The sequence below is a fragment of the Dermacentor silvarum genome, chromosome 9 (assembly GCF_013339745.2).
Source record: "Dermacentor silvarum isolate Dsil-2018 chromosome 9, BIME_Dsil_1.4, whole genome shotgun sequence".
In the NCBI taxonomy this organism is placed as follows: Eukaryota; Metazoa; Arthropoda; class Arachnida; order Ixodida; family Ixodidae; genus Dermacentor; species Dermacentor silvarum.
The window spans coordinates 67,132,513-67,140,837 of record NC_051162.1 but is presented as its reverse complement, the minus strand read 5'-3'; positions in this window follow the sequence as shown (position 1 = coordinate 67,140,837).

Genomic DNA, 8,325 nt, shown 5'->3' with positions numbered 1-8,325 from the left:
AGACGGTGGATGAACCCGTCGACTAGCTTGCCGGGGAATCCCCTTGCCGGGGAATCACTTCACATTACATCACTTCACCGGTGCGGACTGAACTCCTGAACTCCGCACTTTGATTCTCGCACGGCGGTTATATAGCTTCCACAGGCGTTCTCGAACCTTCCTATCGGTGTCGTGATCTCGTAGCATGGCCAAAGCTTGGGAAGCTTCTCGTCTTTTCTCGTACCTTCGACCGCTGCCGTCGGAGCTTCGTCGAGCGGGTGATCACTCATGCTGTTTGCGCACGCTCACGCTGTAGTTATCTCTCTTGACTCGTCGGGTGAGAAGGTGTCTCGGCGCGCGCGTGTGCTCTCTCTCTCTCGCCGGTTAACGTCGATTCGTCGAGGCTCTTCTAGACGTCTAGGCGCCGTTGTTCGCGTTGCTGTTTGAGGCGTATGCGTTCTCCCCCTCTGTTGAAGTTGCCGCGGGGCCGGCGTGTTCTTTCGCTGGCTTGTGGGACACGTGGCGCGCGCTTGGATTACGGGCTCTTTTGTGACACCTTGATATACAAAGCGAAAGCTTGGTTTAGCCTTGGTAAGTCTTGGTTTCACTTGGTTATCCTTTGAGTTAGTTGTAATTATTATACTTAGGTATAACCTCATCGTTAAGCCAGGTATAAATTATAAGCTGAAGTGTCCAAGAGTATTGCGAGCCGAACGGCTCGCTTTTACTCAGTCTCCGATGCTAGCTTCGTGCGCTTGGTATTCTGGACCCTCTCCAGTGAAGCAGCTCACAGGGCGATATCTGCGGGATGGTCACACGCCGCTTGCCGACGACGTCCCGCGCAACACTCAGAGAAGACGGCCCGGCCTCGCTCTCATCCATGGCCAAGCTCACAGTGACTAGGCGAGCGTGGCGCTCCTCTTAGCCAGGCGCGCTGCGAGTCACGTGTTCAGGCGGCAACGTAGTTGTGGAGAGCGCATGCGCCAAGCCGGCGGCGGTGGCAGCGGAGCTCGGCGTGGCGAGTCACGTGTTACGTTGCCAAGGCTATGGCGCAGCTGCGGTCAAATGAAGGTAAAATTGCTGGCGACGGCGAAACTCGGCTCGACTAGGTTAGAAAATCGTTCGCTTTAAAATACAAACTTCAATGCGGAGAAAAAGTCAACGAGAGTTATCGCTTCAAAATATGGACCGATTCCAAACGCAGTGCAGTCTAACAGCGCGTCTCCCGCGAAGTGGTAGCTTTCTCGAGTAAAGAAACATGCACGTGACACATGCGCCAGACGTTTCATAAAGCTGCTTAGGCACGATAGAAGCATGGCTACAATCGGGATCCAATAGCAAGGAGTCAAGATGCGTTACCCACATGCCCATATTGCAACTGTAATAGTAAGAGCATTGGGCTGTTGGGTAAGAGGACCAGATGTACTATACCACTATCGGTCAGTATCCCGCTATCGGCGTTTTTACAGCGTTATAGATGGACTTAATCCACTTTGGGGGTATCTAAGAGAACACTCGAAGTTTGTTGAGAGTACTGCAGTGCGTCACGGTGTGCTCAAAGTCTGAATTTCTTAAGCGATACTAGGTATAGACAGGTCACTTAATGTTCAGTCGGCCATGACGGTCGGCCAGTCCGCCATGACGGAGTTTCTTATCCGACAAGATGCCACTTAGCACTTTGGCTAATAACTAGACATGAAAAACTTAGTTTGAATCACATCCACGCGCCTTTCTTCCTCAGGGCACGCGCAGCTCTTACGCCTCGACACTGGATATCCAGTGCGATGTGGACTAAACAGGCAGCGCAATACATCCACCTGCGAGAGCACTCCGATGAGCTGTCCGAGAATTAGAAATGCAGAAGAACATGAACAACTACACCACAAGTGGTGTAGTTTGCAGATTTATTATTGCAGATTAATTTGCAGATTTATTATTGTGATAGCAATTATATGGACACTCAAAGAGGATTTCTGCCGTCGGCGACACCGTCGCCGTCACCGTGAGGTTACGTGGCGATGAAATCGTCGCCGCGCGCCGGACGCTGTAAGTGCGAGTGAAAGGGCGCGAGGGACGCGCGCTGTCACGGGGAGCGAACGCACGGCGGAGAACAAACGCGCGTTGTGCGCCATGCTCCCCAACCTTCAATCCCCTTCATGGAATAAACGTTTACTACTACTACTACTCCCTGACCGGCTGCAGAATTAAGCGTCTCTTTCCTCCTTTACAATCACCATATATATATATATATATATATATATATATATATATATATATATATATATATATATATATATATATATATATATAGAGCAAACGCGACTTCTTCCGTCGCGCGAAAGGTCGTGGGGGGACGGGAGGGGAGGCGACTTTTAGCTGCCGCACCAAATGCGTATTTGTATAAAAAGTTGTCGTAGTTTCACCCGAAAGGCGAAGCATCAATTGCGATAGCAAATTTGTAGAGAGCTATACGGAATAAAGATAGTAGTTTTATCAGCTGTACAAACTTGGACATGCAGCAGCACCGGCAACACACAGAACTGTTGTCGACGCCGTCGGCGTTTTGCCCGCGTTCGTACAAAACGCGCGCGGCGTTGGTGACTGTTGCAGGAGCCTCTGGGGGTGGCTCGGAGGTTTTCGACGAGATCAGCACGGGACACTCGTCGAGCAGCGTCGAAAGTCTTTGCCACATTCTCGCCTCACAACGTTTTTATATAAATAGGCATTTTGTGCTGCAGCTAAACGTCGCCTCCCTCCCCCCCCCCCCCCCCCCCCCCCGGCCTTTCGCGTGTCTGAAGAAGTCGCGTTTGCTCTACATATATGGTGATTGTAAAGGAGGACAGAGACGCTTAATTCTGCAGCCTTTCAGGAAGCACGGCGCAGAACGCGCGTTTGGTCTCCTGATGATGATAAGTGGTTCTTGAGGGAAAGGGAAAGGTTGGCGCTATCTTCTGCAGCCCTTGAGGGAGCACGGCTCAGCGCCAATTTGGCGCTGAGCCGTGCTCCCTCAAGGGCTGCAGAAGATAGCGCCAACCTTTCCCTTTCCCTCAAGAACCACTTACTACTACTACAGCGCCAACTCCTCCGTGCGTTCACTCCCCGTGAAAGTCACTCCCCGTGAAAGCGCGCGTCCCTCGCGCCCTTTCACTCGCACATATAGCGTTCGGCGGCGCGCGGCGACGATTTCATCTCCATTGACGTCATACGGAACCTCACGGCGATGGCGACGGCGACGACGACGGCAGAAATCTGCTTTGGAGTGTGCATATAATTGCTATCGCAATAAAACGTTGCGAGGCAAGAAGGTGGTAAACACTTCCCACGCTGCTTGACGAGTTTCCCGTTCTGATCTCGTCGAAAACCTCCGAGCCGCCCTCAGAGGCTCCGGCAACAATCACTAACGCCGCGCGCGTTCGGTGTGAACGCGGGCAAAACGGCGACGGCGTCGACAACAGTTCTGCGCGTTGCTGGTGCTGCTGCAGGTCCAAGTTGATACAGCTGATAAAACTACTATCCCTACGCGGAATAGCTCTCTACTAATTTGCTATCGCAATTGACGCTTCGCCTTTCAGGCGAAAATGCAACATTTTTTTTATTGTCCAACCTTTACAAACGCCACAAACCTGCCTTTGCTCTGGTTTTCCTATTTACCATTTCCTTCAATCGCCAGCGTTGAGGATAAACTCGAGAGGCGCGCGAGCTGTCGCACGCCCTTTAGCTTCTTTGCCGAGATAAGCAAACCACAACGTGTTTTCTGGACGCGCGTGAGACCGCGCAGCCACGAGTGAAACGGACCTGTCAAGTGAGCGCAGTCTCCCCGCAGGTCAGGCACAAGGGAAAGACAAGACGAGCAGTCAAATGCAGATGCGCTCCAGCTGTCCTCAGCCGCCGCAAACATACCGAGATATTGTCTCGACAACAGTGCCCAACACTTCGCGGCGCTGGCGTCAATACAAGCCGGTCCAGGACACGATGCGGAGCGTTCGTGTGGAGTGCGCTGACGGCGGTGTAATGCTCACGGAATTTAGGCCTAACCAATGCGCATAGTTACGTTTGCAACGTTTGCAGTGCGTGCAATATCGGCGTAATTTTTTGTACAGTTAGATCAGAGTCCGTGTCGCCTTTAGTGACCATATTCTTAGCGATATGACATATAAATCTGGAGTAATTGCACATATTACGTGTTCCACCGTAAATATTAACTGTCGCGTTTCATTCCGTGAGCAGTGTACGTCGGATCTGACGTCGATATACCTATATCAAATTTACACCTTTAAAATTCACGAGATTACTATCGCACACTTTAAAACATAGTGCTAAGTAATTTCTGCCAAAATTTTTACAGGGTAGCTGTTGAGGGCTAGGTTCCAGGAGGTCGCGTCCGTGTAAACGCGAAGTAGGCAACAATCTTGTGGGCAGAATCCTGGTGATAGCGTAGAAAGGGTCCAAGTGCAATGGCACGTACCCCTGTGGACTTCGGGTGATGGATATATATTGGTTTATGTATAAAGTGCCTTAGCACAGCTGTCAAAACAGATGATGGATGGCCCATTATTAAAACCCTCGCCACAGCGGATGCCTCTTTCACAAGTGTCGCGACACTCGGCGTCTGCGCGTCCCACCAATCGTTGTGCCCTTTTGTCTCGTGACGTAGAGATCGCGCTCGCGCTGTATCAGCAGTTGCCCTTAGGACTCTCTATGAGACGAACGCGTGTCGTTCGCTCATAAGATCGGGAATTGGAGATCGCGAATTGGAGGAGCGCCAACGCGCGCAGAAGCGCCAATGGGCGTGAAAACGACGTGAAGCCGCTAGCGCCAGTATCGCTGGGCTCCCCTCTTCACAGGATGGAAGGGCTCTGGAATTTTTTTCTTATTATTTCAGTGTTTAGCTGAAAAATCCTTGCCTCACATAATGCTTTCGAATATAAACGCCGCAGAACCGGCACAAATGCAGTCCAGTATTAGGTTCCAATATTTATTCAGTGTTGTACATTATTTCTCAGTATTCTGAAACTGAAAATTCTTAGAATTTTTGCTGGACAGAAAAAAATGTCGCAGTTTCACCCGAAAGGCGAAGCATCAATTGCGATAGCAAATTAGTAGAGAGCTATACGGAGTAAAGATAGTAGTTTTATCATCTGTATAAACTTGTACATGCAGCAGCACCAGCAACGCGCAGAACTGTTGTCGACGCCCTCGGCGTTTTGCGCGCGTTCGCACCGAGCGCGCGGTGACTGTTGCCGGTGCCTCTGGCGGCGGCTCGGAGATTTTCGACAAGATCAGAAAGGGACACTCGTCGAGCAGCGTCGGAAGTCTTTACCACCTTCTCGCCTCGTAACGTTTTTATTGCGATAGCAATTATATGGACACTCAAAAGCAGATTTCTGCCGTCGGCGTCGCCGTCGCCGTGAGGTTCCGTATGACGTCAATGGAGATTAAATCGTCGCCGATGATAAGTGGTTCTTGAGGGAAAGGGAAAGGTTGGCGCTATCTTCTGATATGATAAGTGGTTCTTGAAGGAAAGGGAAAGGTTGGCGCTATCTTCTGCAGCCCTTGAGGGAGCACGGCTCAGCGCCAACGGGGAGGGGTAAGTGGGAGCGAAAGAAGGCTTCTGCGCCGAACGCTGTATGTGCGAGTGAAAGGGCGCGAGGGGCGCGCGCTTTCACGGGGAGTGAACGCACGGCGGAGAACAAACGCGCGTTCTGCGCCGTGCTCCCTTAAGGGCTGCAGAAGTAGGCGTCTCTTTCCTCCTTTACAATCACCATATATTTAGAGCAAACGCGCCTTCTTCGGATGCGCGAGAGGCCGTGGGGGAGGGGGGGAGGGGGAGGGAAGGGAGGCGACGTTTAGCTGCGGCACCAAGTGCCTATTTATATCAGAGGCTCCGGCAACAGTCACCAACGCCGCACGCATTTTGAGCGAACGCGGGCAAAACGCCGACGGCGTCGACAACAGTTCTGCGTGTTGCCGGTGCTGCTGCATGTCCAAGTTTATACAGTTGATAAAACTACTATCCTTACTCCGTATAGCTCTCTACTAATTTGCTATCGCAATTGATGCTTCGCCTTTCAGGTCAAACTGCGACAACTTTTTTATATAAATACGCATTTGGTTCCGCAGCTAAACCTCGCCTCCCCTCCCTCCCTCCCGTCCCCCCACGGCCTTTCGCACGACGGAAGAAGCCGCGTTTGCTCTCCGCGGTGCTTTCGCTCCCCGTGAAAACGCGCGTCCCTCGCGCGCTTTCAGTAGCACATACAGCTTACTGCGCGCGGCAACGATTTCATCCTCGTTGACTTTTATATGGAACCTCACGGCGGTGACGACGGCGACGCCGACGGCAGAAATCCACTCGGAGTGTCCATATAATTCCTGACGCAATAAAATAAGCAGCATATCCGCGGCAAGAAAAGCTAAACGAGTCAATAACTTATTCAAATGCAGCTACCACAGCTTTTTCTATAACCTTCACTTTCTTCTTGATGGGAATTTTTCGGAGTTCTGAATTATTTTAGCCTTCCAATTTCTAGTATGCCAGTGGATAACAGTAATGCCTTCTTGATAAGTTGCTGTGTCCTTCTATATGGAAAACTGGAGCCACAAAGTTTGTACTGGCTGGCAGGCTGCTATGTTATAAAGTCGACAATTTTGGCCACTTGGTATATACCGAAAAAGGTAACTTGCCGCTGGCTGGCGTCTTCCCTAGTAGACAACATGGGTCACTTAGTAAATGCCACTGCTTATGCACTCGAACAGGTTTCGGCGCTCGACATGTCCAACTGAGTATGTACAACTAGGTACTCTCCCATTGATGTCTGATCCCCCCGAATTCATACACAAGGGGTATGAATTGTTATACGTACGAGGGTTGCTCAATAAAGATTTATCGTGACCCACTTTATTTTGTGCATTAAAGCAATTTCACACAGCGCTAGGCGTGCATCTCTATAGGCAGAGAAATATATTCAGCTCATTCCTAATACCTGTTCTTTCACCGATCTGAAGACAATGGAGTACAGGTCAGTTGTTAAATTTCAGAATGTCAAAGGCATCACACCCCAAAAAAACTTTCGAAAATATTACCACGATGCACGGAACAGATGCCCCATTCTATGACGTCGTTAAGTACTGACATCGGAAGTTCAAATGTAGACGGAACAAGGTCGAAATTGCACCGACTCCTGGTCGACCTCTTCAGCAATTGATAGAGTTTTGCAAAATTGGAGACAGTCATTTCAGAAGATCACCGCATAACGAGTCAAAAACTAGCTGAAAAGTTCAAGAACAGTGTGGGGTCGACAAAAATATTATTCAGGAACATGTGCACATGCGGAAGTTGTCGGCGCGCTGTGTTCCTCGCTTTTCTGCTTTTAGCCAGGAGGACCGAGTGATCTGCACTCGTGAACACGTGTTTAAGTGTCATAAAAGGGAAGACAACTTTTTATTACCATAGCAATTATATGGACACTCCAGGCGCATTTCGGCCGTCGCCGTGATGTCCCGTATAAAGTCCAAGGGCGATAACATCATCACCGCGCGCCGTATGATGTATGTGCCAGTGACAGCCCGCGAGGGGAGCCGACGATCGCGGCTCAATCTGGTGCGCATGAGGGAGGAAAGCGGAGAGCAAACGCGCCGTTTTTCGTCGCGCGAAAGGCCGTAGGGGGATGGGAGGGAGGGGGCGTCGTTGCGCTCCAGCACTAACTGCGTATTTCACGACCGGGCGTAAGGGCAATTGACTTTTGCCCGCGCTGTGTTTTCGCCGGTCAGTTTGCGTTAAGTGATAGGCAGCACGAAGGTCACTGCGCTCGCTGCTGCTTCGCGCTTGATCACGCCAGCGCTTTGACAGCGAGTGTCCGCGGTCATCGAGTGTGATTTGTCCACGTTTGCTTGTGCACGCTGACACCATGCTTGTTCATTGAATTAGTAAGTGGATGTTTGCAAGTTTATACGGCCGATAAAACTGCTATCCTTATTCGTATAACTGTCTACTAATTTATTATCGCAATCGATGCTTCGACTTTGGGCCAAACTGCAACTTTTTTGTAACATTGATTACACTGTACGAAACATCGGTTACTTGCTATGAACTAGAAGCACAGTTACAGTATAAACACTGTCAGCTCTTGAACTCACCACCACCATAAAAAGGCACGCGTGCAATCTCCAGTTATAAAAGTGATGCTTACCTTTTTTTTTGAGATCAGGAAGAAGTGGCGATGATAGGCTTCCTGCCAAAAGGTGCCACTGCAACGGGGACCTAATATGCTAAGCTGCTGACAAAACTAAGGAAAGTCATCAAAATCAGCAGTCAAAAGGCGTCCTGCTCTGGCAAGACAATCCTCCTGC